The sequence below is a fragment of the Octopus sinensis genome, linkage group LG2, assembly GCF_006345805.1.
Source record: "Octopus sinensis linkage group LG2, ASM634580v1, whole genome shotgun sequence".
Taxonomy (NCBI): domain Eukaryota; kingdom Metazoa; phylum Mollusca; class Cephalopoda; order Octopoda; family Octopodidae; genus Octopus; species Octopus sinensis.
In genome coordinates this window covers 28,789,634-28,802,133 of record NC_042998.1, presented here as the reverse complement: position 1 = coordinate 28,802,133, position 12,500 = coordinate 28,789,634, and the positions used below count along the sequence as shown (strand labels likewise).

The window sequence follows — 12,500 nt, the reverse complement described above, 5'->3', positions numbered from 1 at the left end:
GTGATGATGATGGTGATGATAATGATTATAATGGTGGTGATGATGATGGTGGTGGTGATGATGGTGATGGTGGTGATGATGGCGATGGTGGTGATGATGATTGTGATATAATGTCAGCCATCCTGGTAATTGTTCAACAGTCTTTTTTCATCTGTTATAATATCTGATATAAATGTTTGGTGGAGTCAGAATCTAACAGGCCTCAATATGCTAATTGCATTATAAGTGCATGTGTGTGTGTGTGTGTGTGTGTGTGTGTGTGTGTGTATATGTTTATATATATGTATGTATATATATATGTATGTATATATATACTCTTTACTTGTTTCTGTCATTTGACTGTGGCCATGCTGGAGCACCGTCTTTAGTCAAGGAAATCGACCCCAGGACTTACTCTTTGTAAGCCTAGTACTTATTCTATCAATCTCTTTTGCTGAACAGCTAAGTTACAGCGACGTAAACACACCAGCATCGGTTGTCAAGCGATGTTGGGGGAACAAACACAGATACACAAACATATACACATACATATATATACATATATACAGTGGGCTTCTTTCAGTTTCCGTCTACCAAATCCACTCACAAGGCTTTGGTCGACCCGAGGCTATAGTAGAAGATACTTGCCCAAGATGCCATACAGTGGGACTGAACCCGGAATCATGTGGTTGGTAAACAAGCTACTTACCACACAGCCACTCCTACGCCTAAACATATAAACATATATACACATATATAAGTGTATACATAATTTGCAGCATATATATGTAAATATGACGGACTCTCCCGTCATTAGACAATGTATGAAGGTTTGACAATTTGTTACCAAACAGACGATTTGTTTATAGTGATGAAATGTTTGTCTAGACTGAAGCTCTCTCTCTCTCCGTCAAATTGACATTACCTGTACAGGTGCAACTAGGTGCAACTGGGTGCCACATGTCAGGTGTCGAAAATGATCACACAGTAACATGATTTGAAGCACATTGCTCAAGAACACAACACAATGCCCGGCCTGGGAATTGAACCCATGATCTTGCAACTCCCTAACCACTAAGCCATGTGCCCTTATTTATATATATATATTCTCTTACTATTTTATTTGCTTAGTCATTTGACTGTGGCCATGGTGGAGCACCACCTTTAGTCGAACAAATCGACCCCAGCACTTATTCTTTGTAAGTCTAATACTTATTCCATCGCTCATTTTTGTCAAACCACTGAGTAACAGGGATGTAAACACACCAACATCGGTTGTCAAGTGATGGTTGGGGGACAAACACAGACTCACAAATACATATATATATGGAACTGAAATAGTAAGTATTAAAATAAAATTCTATGATATGGTGTGATGTATATTAGGACTTCTATCTCTAAATGACATATATTTCCTTATCGAGAATAATTCAATTTATTTGAATCCCTGTGACACCGGAATTTTTATTCCCTAATTAATATATAAATAAAATAATATCTATATATATATATATATATATATATATATATATATTATATATATATATATATATATATCTACGACGGGCTTCTTTTACTTCCTGTCTACCAAATCCACTCACAAGGCTTTGGTCGGTCCGAGGCTATAGTAGGAGACACTTGCCACAAGGTACCACACAGTGGGACTGAACCTGGAACCATGTGGTTGGTAAGCAAGCTACTTACTACACAGCTCCTCCTGCACTTCAAAACTATTGGTAAATATTTTCGCCATGTAAAAAGCACCAACCGATCGTGGACGCTGCCAGCCTCCCCTGGCCCCTGTGCCAGTGGCATGTAAAAAGCACCCACTACACTTACGGAGTGGTTGGCATTAGGAAAGGCATCCAGCTGTAGAAACTCTGCCAGATCAGACTGAAGTCTGGTGCAGCCTCCTGGCTTCCCAGACCCCAGCCGAACCGTCCAACCCATGCTAGTATGGAAAACAGACGTTAAACGATGATGATAATATTGAAAGATGAAAGTGGAAATTTTTTTGGTATTCTTTATTCACCATTAGATATATAATATACGCACACACTTATGAGTACCCTTCATTCATTAGACAATGAACTTTGCTTGCGAAGACCTAATGAGGCAAGTGAAATCAAATCAAAATCACTGATGTGGCCGATGACAGTGCTGACTGATTGCCACTTGTGCTAGTGGAGTGTTAAAAGCACATCTGAGTGTAATCATTGCTAGGGCCACAGAGTGGCTCCCATGCTGGTGGCACTTGAAAAGCACCATTCAAGTGTAGTCGTTGCAGTGCCACTGGACTAGCTCCCATGCAGGTAGCATGTAAAAAAAACCTTTTGAGCATGGTTGCTGCCGGAACTGCCTGACTGGCCCTCGTGCTGATGGCATGTAAATGCACCCACTACACTCTGGGAGTGATTGCCATTAGGAAGGGCATCAAGCTGTAGAAACTTTGCCAAATCAGATTGGAGCCTGGTGCAGCCTTCTGGCTCACCAGTCATCAGTCAAACCATCCAACCCATGCCAGTATGGAAAGTGGACATTAAACGATAGTGATGATTATGACACACAGTTGTATATGTAACCTTATCTCTTTCTTTACTGCCCACAAGGGGCTAAACACAGGGAGGACAAACAAGGATAGACAAATGGATTAAGTTGATTATATCAACTCCAGTGCATAACTGGTACTTATTTAATCGACCCCAAAAGGAAGAAAGGCAAAGTTGACCTCGGCAGAATTTGAACTCAGAATGTAGCGGCAGACAAAATGCCTATTTCTTTACTACCCACAAGGGGCTAAACACAGAGAGGACAAACAAGGACAGACAGACAGATTAAGTCGATTATATCGACCCCAGTGCGTAACTGGTACTTATTTAATCGACGCTGAAAGGATGAAAGGCAAAGTCGACCTCGGTGGAATTTGAACTCAGAACGTAACGGCAGACGAAATACCTATTTCTTTACTACCCACAAGGGGCTAAATACAGAAAGGACAAACAAGGACAGATAAACGGATTAAGTCGACTGAAAGGATGAAAGGCAAAGTTGACCTTGGCGGAATTTGAACTCAGAACGTAGCAGCAGACGAAATACCGATATGCACTTTTTCCTCGCGTGCTAACGTTTCTGCCAGCTCACCGCCTTGTGTATATGTAATCTTACTCTCTCTGTCTCTTCACGCATGAGTGTAAGTGTAAAAGTCTGTACAAGGAGAAGTCAAAAATTATCAGCACTTTTGCCATTGCTTTCTTTAGGTTGGATGCACTGCTTTCAGTGCTTGCAAACTGACAGACGTAAATGTAATTACTTAACTCTTGCAGTCACATAACCAGGAACTGACCTTGGTCAGTCTGGTCTATTTTTGTGTGTTACAGATTAAACATGGCTGCACTACTGGTAGTGTCCACTATGGAAGAACAGAGGTCAGTGATCTGCTTTCTCTGGTCTGAATGTGTGTCAGATTGAAATTTGTTGCAGAGGCTTTCTGTACAATACAGGGACATGTAGAAGTGTGTATGACTGTATTGAAAAGTTTAAATATGTCTGGATAAGAGAGAAGCATTGAGAGGGGCAGACACCCGTCAAGATGAAGATTCGACATGCTCATGATATGGTTCTGGTGAACTGACAAGTGATCACTGATAAGGTGGCATCATCATCATCCTCATCATTTAACATCCGTTTTCCATGCTAGCATGGCTTGGACGGTTTGACCGGGGGTCTAGGAAGCCAGAAGGCTGTACCAGGCTCCAGTCTGATCTGGCAGTGTTTCTACAGCTGGATGCCCTTCCTAATGCCAACCACTCTGTGAGTGTAGTGGGTGCTCTGTACGTGCCACCGACACAGAAGCCAGTCAAGGCAGCACTGGCATCAGCCACATTCGGATGGTGCTTTTTACGTGCCACCGGCACAGGGATCACAACTACAATTTCCATTGATTTTTGATGTTGATGTACTTGACTCAATAGGTCTCCTCACACACAGGGTCGAAACGGTGTTTCTTTACTTGCCACTTGAACAGGAGTCAGTCCAGCGGCACTGGTAACGGCCGGGTGCCAGTCATAGGATTTGGCTCAATTTCGATTTCACTTGCCCCAACAGGTCTTTGCAAGCAGAGTTTAGTGTCCAATGAAGGGAGTTTGGCATGGGTGCCAGTTGTCGGATGTTGTTCGATTTCGAATTCAATTTCGATTTCACTTGCCTCAACAGGTCTTCGCAAGCAGAGTTTTGTGTCCATATTCTCTGAAAATTAGTCATGGTTCTGCATATGAAATCATCCATGACAAGGTTCACTTCTGTGATGCCTGTGCAAGGTGGATGCCAAGAAGAGCTTACCAAAATATCTAAGGGCAATTGGGAGGAAACCTGTCAGTACTTATTTAACCACAACAATGGAGAAGGGGAAGTTTTCTTGGAGAATATAATCATAACTTTGAACCAGGATACAAAAAGCAAAATATGGCATGAAAACAGCCAGAAACACCAATGAAAAAGAAGGCCCTGCACTTTTTTGACCATAGCAAATCAACAACATTGTAAAAGATGTCTGAGCCAATGAAAGAGGAGGATATTCAGAAAGGGCAACATCTGGTCTGTGTGCAGAGTGTTCAAATAACTCAAAACCCAATTTTCAGTGGTTTCAATGGTGTGGGCAGCCATATATGCAGGTGCCATGTAAAAAACACAGATGCTTGTGCCGCATAAAAAAGCATCCATGCTTTTGCTATGTAAATGGCACTCATGGCAGCGCTATGTAAAAGGCAATGGAGCCGGTGCCATGTAAAAAGCTCCCAGCACCCTCTGTAAAGTGGTTGGCATTAGGGAGGGCATCCAGCTATAGAAACAATGCCAAAATAGACAACAGGAGGCTGGTGTAGCTTTCTGGCTTGTTAGCTCCTGTGAAACCACCCAATGCATGCCAGCATGGAAAACAGACATTAAAGGATGATGACAATTCTTTCTATGATAGACAAAAGGCCTGAAATTTGAGGAAAGGGGATGAGTCGATTACATCAACTCCAGTGTGTAACTGGTACTTATTTAATCGACCCCCGAAAGGATGAAAGGCAAATCAACTCCAGCGGCATTTGAACTCAGAATGTGATGGCAGACGATATACCTATTTCTTTACTACCCACACGGGGCTAAACACAGAGAGGACAAACAAGGACAGACAAATGGACCAAGTCGATTATATCGACCCCAGTGCATAACTGGTACTTATTCAATCGACCCCGAAAGATTGAAAGGCAAAATTGACTCCAGCGGCATTTGAGCTCAGAACACGATGACAGATGAAATACCTATTTCTTTATTGCCCACAAGGGGCTACACACAGAGGAAGCAAACAAGGACAAACAGACGGATTAAGTCGATTATATCGACCCCAATGCATAACTGGTACTTAATTTATCGACCCCGGAATGATGAAAGGCAAAGTCGACTCCAGCGGCATTTGAACTCAGAACGTGATGACAGACAAAATACCGCTGTTTCGTTTGGTGTGCTAATGATTCTGCCAGCTCTCCACATTTTCGATGATGACAATGATGGTTAGTATAACACACCAATTACAGAAGAGATGAGAACGAATGTAACAGTGGGATAGAATCGCTTCAGAAGGCAGAGTAACACAGTTTGCTATGAAACTATTATCCTTATCGTAATATAGGAAATGTTCAACTAAAACATATCACCAACAATTGTACACAGGAGTGGAGGATGGAACGTGAGCCAGAAGATGAAAAAGAGAATCGCAACAATACAATATGCTGTGAAAAGTAAAATACAGAATTAACTCTTTTGATACTAACACGCTTAATACTGCTCCTGCTTTTCTCATACAAAACAGGCTATTTTGAAGTGTTTATATTTATGCTTTAGCCTGTTCTCATAATTTTATCAAAGAACATTTTTATTAAGTTATGTTCCAAGCAACAGTTTAATAATGAAGTCAGTTTTTTTTTTACTGTATCATTTTATGGACAGTGAATTTCATCATAAATACAATGACGAAAGGGTTAAGTGTTGAGAGATATGAAAGAAAAAGCAAGGTTTGAGATATGATTGATGAAATAGCGAAAATAAAGTGGAGGAGATGGAGACAGGTAATTTAGGCAGAAGAGAGGAAAATAGATGGATGAAAAGAACCATAGGTGTGATTTAATGGGGGGAGTTGAGGAATGGCAGCCAGAAAGTGAGTTTGGGGGATAACATTGAAGAATACATAAGGCTAATGGAGGGAGGAACGTGACTAGTTTGGAGCAAAGTAGCAATGGACAGGAGGAAGTGGAAGAATGATGTGACCAACAGGAGATTGCTATATCTAAAGAATCTGGCAGAAGCGTTAGCACACTGGGCAAAATGCGTAGCTGTATTTCATCTGCCACTACGTTATGAGTTCAAATTCCGCCGAGGTCGACTTTGCCCTTCATCCTTACGGGGGGCCTTAAATTAAGTACCAGTTACAAACTGGGGGCGATGTAATCGACTTAATCCCTTTGTCTGTCTTTGTTTGTCCCCTCTATGTTTAGCCCCTCGTGAGCAGTAAAGAAATATATATCTTAAGAATAAAGACAGCACACACAGACACACACACTATTTGTGCCAAAATTTGAAATCAATATTGTTATCAACATTGCGCCATCAATGTAAAGCGCTTACTTTAGTATTTCTTATTTAACACTAGCTGAATGATAACTAAGTTATTTTACTAAATTCTTTGTTATATTTAAAATTAATTGAAAGAAACACAGAGCATCTCAACAAAAATATGGTAACAAAAGGGTTAACAAATGATTAATCTAACCCTTTTGATACCAACCCACCTAAAACCACCTCTGGTTCTGTAGTACAAATGTCTTGTTTCCATAAATTTTGAATTAAAATCTTCCACCAAACCTTAGTCACAATTTATCTTCCTACCACTAGCTAAATGATAACCGAGTTATTTTACAAAATTTTTTGTTATATTTAAAATTAATTGAAAAAAACAGAGCATCTCAACAGAAATATGGTAACAAAAGGGTTAAGGAGTGCACTAGGTGCTCTGGATGTGGCATTAGCACTGGTACTTTGTATGTGGCACCAAGTAAATTACAAGACAAAAAGCCCTCAGCTGGGAGATGGAGAAGCACTGAAGGAAGTGTCTTTGTGCAGGTTGAGAGATTAACACTTCAGCATTTAACTCTTTTGATACCAACCTGACTGAAACCACCTCTGGTTCTGTAGTACAAATGTCTTGTTTTCAAATGTTTTGAATTAAAATCTTCCACCAAACCTGAGTCACAATTTATGTTCCTAACACTAGCTTAATGATAACTAAGTTATTTTAATAAATTCCTTGTTATATTTAAAATTAATTGAAAGAAACACAGAGCAACTCAACAGAAATACAGTAACGAAAGGGTTAAGGTGTAAACTAGCAATCAAAAACGTTTTGCCCTTGTGATTTGTTGATGGTCGTGGAAAAACTAAGACTTGCTGGAAATTAAAGTTGTTTGAAATGAAATGAGATATTGTCTCCTGAGTCTGTGTGATGGAAGCGCTTGAGTGCATTCCATTGAAACAAATGTATCCTATGTTCAGGTCACCTCAAAGAACAAGAATTCATATCAGTATTGGATCAAAGAACTGGCAGAAATGTGGCTTCAGATGACACAAGACGATGGCCTCTACTTTGTATGCTAGACTGCTTTTGTTGTAACTTGACAGACAAAACCGGTAAGTTACAAAAATATAGAAAAATATTTGACTCAATACAATATAAACATATACACGCTCAGCATACAAAATGTACATATACAAAGAGAGAGGGGGGAGAGAGAGTGTGGTAAATATAGACAGAGAGGGAGAAATTTTACATTGAGAAAGCATAAAAGGCACAGAGAGAGGTGGAGTTACATAGACATCTGACTGACTTGCATTATTTGAGATATAGAGAGGGAGAGGAGCATGAATGAGGGATATACATATAAAGGGAGAGTGAGAGTGTGTGGTAAATGTAGAGAGAGAGAGGGGGAAAACATAAAAGACAGATAGATAAAGCGAGAGAGGTAGATAGGCAGAGAGTTATAGCATGCAATGCAAATACATTCAGGTAATCATGAGCTGAATGTTAGTGAGCTGAAATTGTGTTATTTCTCAGTACAAAATATATTTTTTGATTACTAATAATCTAAAGTTTTTCCCTTGGGATGCAAATTTGGAAAATCAAATTCGTTTTTCTCTAGGACACAGTTTTAAAGACTTTTGATGACATATATAAATACATACATAAATGCACACTCGTTTACATAGTTGATTATCATTAGTTTGCTCAGAGTATCAACATGCCTGATGATTTATCAGATATGTGAGTGATTTCAACATCTGAAACTTTATTGGGTTAATATCAAAGTCCACCTTGCAATTCACAGAAAAAAGTCCCCTTTATGATTCAAGCTCGTTCAAAGGATGAATTGTAATGGCTGATGACTAGAATCCAGCGTGAAAGAATTTCCTCATAGAAAAGGTTTCATTCTTTGGAGATTACATCAGAATTACCTTCTCCAACATCTCCAATATCTTTGAAAACATTTATGATTAACATTTTGTCTAGGCTTTCCATTTTGAGATAATATTCTTGCTGTGGCCAATTGTATGACATCAAAAGTAACAGCTGTTTCACACACAGTAGAGAATATTGCTAAAAAAATGTATTGTGTATGAATTTCTTTTGTCTTCTTAAAAACCTGCTCTTGGTGCATTTCTCAAAAATATTCTTTTCACTGCAATATGAGGTCTGCAACATTTGGTAAAAACTGACAATAGAAGTTAACTAATCTTAAATATTTTGCAGATTCTTCTTTCAATTTAAGGATAATATTCCATTGGATTTCTCTATCAGATAATCGTTAGATCACATCCATTCCCAGGGAATCTATGGAAGATAAATAATTAATGCATTTGTTTAGATTAATCAATGCATCAACTTCTTTCAATTTCCTTTCAATAACTGCATTTTTTTTTCACTGCTTCAGTTATTTAAAGTTGCTGTAAAAATTGGTATGTCATGCGGATAGATAAAATATAATTCTTTTCAATGGAAACTTAACACAATGTGGTGGAAATGGAGCTGCTATTTTAAAGAGCCATTAACCAAGTGAAGACCATTGTGGGTATTTATTGCATGCAATATATTCTCTAAACCAGTCTGGCAATCACCACCATTATCATCATCATTTAATGTCTGTTTATCTATGTTGGCATGAGTTGGACGGTTTCGACAGCCACTGGCAAAGTCAGAAGCAGTACTAGGCCCCAATGTTCGTTTTGGCATGGTTTCTACATGTGGATGCCCTTCCTAACACCAACCTCTTTACAGTAAGTACTGGGTGCTTTTTACATGACTCCAACACTGACAAGGTTAATAAAAATCTTGCAAAAAAATTCATATAAAATAAATAAATAAATAAATAAAAATTCTGGAAATATCTTTACTGCTTGAATATCACTGGAAGTTTTCTCTAGATGAAGAGCTAAATGAGAAAGTATTTCACTCTTATCTTTTAAATGGTTTGCTTTTGTTTTTCACTGGTTTGCTTTCGTAATTTTCTTTATCCTCAAACAAGAGGGTGTTGTTAAAACTTTCATAAGTACTTGTTTCAGTCATTACACTGTGGCCATATTGGAGCACCACCTTGAAAAATTAATTTTAGTCAAATGAATCGGTTCCAGTACTTATTTATTTGTTTCAGCTAATACTTATTCTTTTGGTTGCTTTTGCCAAGCTGTTAAGTTATAGGGACATAAACAAACAATCACCAGTTGTCAAGTAGAGGGTGGGGGCCAAACACAGACACAAAGACATACACACACACACTTATATCCATACTATATAAAACAAGTTAAATATAATGGTCATTATATATATATATATATACAATGAGCTTCTTTCAGTTTCCCTCCACTAAATCAACTCACAAGGCTTTGGTGGGTCTAAGGCTATAGTAAAAAAGAACTTACCCAAGGTGCCACTGAACTCAGAATCATGTGGTTGGGAAGCGAGCTTCCTACCATATAGTAACACCTGCGTCTCTCTCTCATATATATATATATATATTGTTGTGGTTCGGCTGGTACAGTATTTCTTGACCTACTTTGTTGAGAGTGGAGTCGGGAAGTCTACAGTACAAAATTATAGTCCTTTGTTTACGGAAGACTGATGGCTTTTGGAAGGACCTTTGGCGTTGTGCCGGTCGATTAGGGGTCAGAGAGATGTGAGGGCCGAGGAAGACAGATTAAGGAATCTGAGAGCTGTCGTGAGAGAGTGACAGCGACAGCGTCGATGAAGATAGGCACATAGGACCAAGAGCAGATAGGGAGAGTATTAGCAGAGCTAAGAGAGGGATTGAGGGTGGTGAGAGAGCAAGAGGTTTTGGACAGTCGGAATTTGGTCGTCAAAGCGAGCGGTTGGGATTTTAGGAGCGAGGATTTGGGAATTCGGGGCAAGAGTTTGGCAAGTTGGAGCTAGCGGTACTGAGAGAGATGAGGTGCAATATGGGACACTGGCTATTCTAGTAGGAACTAAAGGTATGTGAATTGTGTATTGATATGTGAAGAAAAAGAAGGAAAAAGAATCGATGTATCGAAATGTTGAAAAGAAATGAGACATTTAATGAACAATGTGAACTGTTGTGAATTGAGTAAAGGACTTGTTGATGTGTTTTGAAACAGAACTGTGTCTCCGGACGTGCACTCTTGAAATGCTGTTGTTATTGAACTTGATGTGTTGTTACCGGACTGTTATATTGTATCTGCATGTTTAAATGCTTTGATCTGTGGTATACCTGTATGATGTATTGAATTTGATGTGTTGTTGCTTAAATGCTTTGATGTATCTTGATATGTAATTGATGTTGTAACAATTGATTGTCATATAAACTAGTTGTTAAATGTAAGCCAGTTGCCTTGCCTCTTTGTGTCTCTCTCGGTGTCTCTTCCTGCGGCTGCTGTTGTTGTTGTTGTATCTCTCTCTCTCCTCTCCGACGAGTTTCCATGGCGAAAACATTCGCTGCATCGAACTGGCCTGTGTGAGGGATTCTGTAACAGCTTTTCGTTCGTTCAAATCGGAGGTCCCCTCGTAACAATATATATATATATATATATATATATATATATATATATATATATATATATATATATATTAGCATTCCTCCTTAAAGCTCTTAGATTCTTGCAAATTCTGAATCAGTCAGTTTGTTTCCACTGAAATAAACTATTCTGCGTAGTTGGATATTCACATCCCCTTCCCCTCTCAGCTACCCCATTATACCCTATGAGAGTGATTGTCTCTACACTCCACTAACTTTCCTTCAACAAACAAAATTCTAACATAGCAGTTTTGAGAAATTTTCAGAAATGTAACCAGTATATCATCATACATCAGGAAACACTTATTATGGACTAGTATGAAATCTCTCCTCATATCTCCAGAAATCAAACCTACTTCAATATGGATGGATTTACATTTTCATTTTCTGGGAAACTAAAAGGTTTTTTAAAATACTTTTTTAAAGCCTGTTATATGACTGTGCAACATTAAAGAACTTTGGAAGTTCGTTTGTTATCTAAATCTGATTTTTATAGAACTATCCCTGATGTTTCAGGAGTGTAACCTCACCCCCTTAGATGTTTGGAGAACTCAGATGTTTTTTTGGCTGATGAGTACAGGTCACTTATATTTACTGCAATATTTGCAGCCTTAATAAAGCTGGTCTTCGTACGAAACAATTGTACCGAAATATTGATCCATTTTTGTTGCTTTTTTCTTGTATATATCTCTTATTATAAAAGGTAGATTTTATCTGCCTCCCTTTGTCACTTATAGAAATCTACAATATAGGATTTCTTCAATTACAATTTACCTAGCATTTTTAAGAGTAGAATGCATCGGGTCATGCCAGGTCCAGTTTTTAAAATTTAAACTCCAATTAAGCAAAATTTACAGAAAACTCACATTCTGGTGTGTATGTCAAATGCTTTTCTTAGTCTGGTTTACAGCACACGCAAACGCACACACACAGTGTGCAACGAATAAAGTGAAACTAATTCACTGCGTGTGTGTTGACAGGTAGACAATAGAATGCGATGGCGATGGCGATGTAATATTTGTTTCTGTCTATCACGCTGATAGATACATGAGTAATATGTATGGCAAGCTAAGAGATAAGAGTGAGTGAAAATGTTCTTGGAAGAGAGTAAATAGCGAGAGTGATTTGAGGAAGACTTTACATTAAATAACCGTAGTGGCTTGTATATATATATATATACATACATAAGACAGTAAGGTGTGATTTGAGGGAGATTTGGCTGCTATTTATACCATGTCTAGCTGCCATGTAGGGGTCTCCCTCATGGGCTCATACATACATATATACATAGATAAGACAGTAAGGTGTGATTTGGGGGAAATTTGGCTGCTATTTCTACCAGGTCTAGCTACCATGTAGAGGTCCCCCTCATTGGCTCATATATAT

The 12,500-nt window shown here is 38.7% G+C and overlaps 1 long non-coding RNA gene across 1 annotated transcript in view; it reads left to right on the top strand.

Annotated features, from left to right (window-relative positions):
* LOC118767454 overlaps positions 1-7,972 on the top strand; it is an 11,808-nt gene extending 3,836 nt beyond the window's left edge. Inside the window, exons 2-3 of the long non-coding RNA XR_005003378.1 lie at positions 6,268-6,270; positions 7,961-7,972. This is a non-coding gene — a long non-coding RNA (uncharacterized LOC118767454). The remainder of the gene's footprint in view (positions 1-6,267; positions 6,271-7,960) is intronic.
* The last annotated feature ends 4,528 nt before the right edge of the window (positions 7,973-12,500 follow it).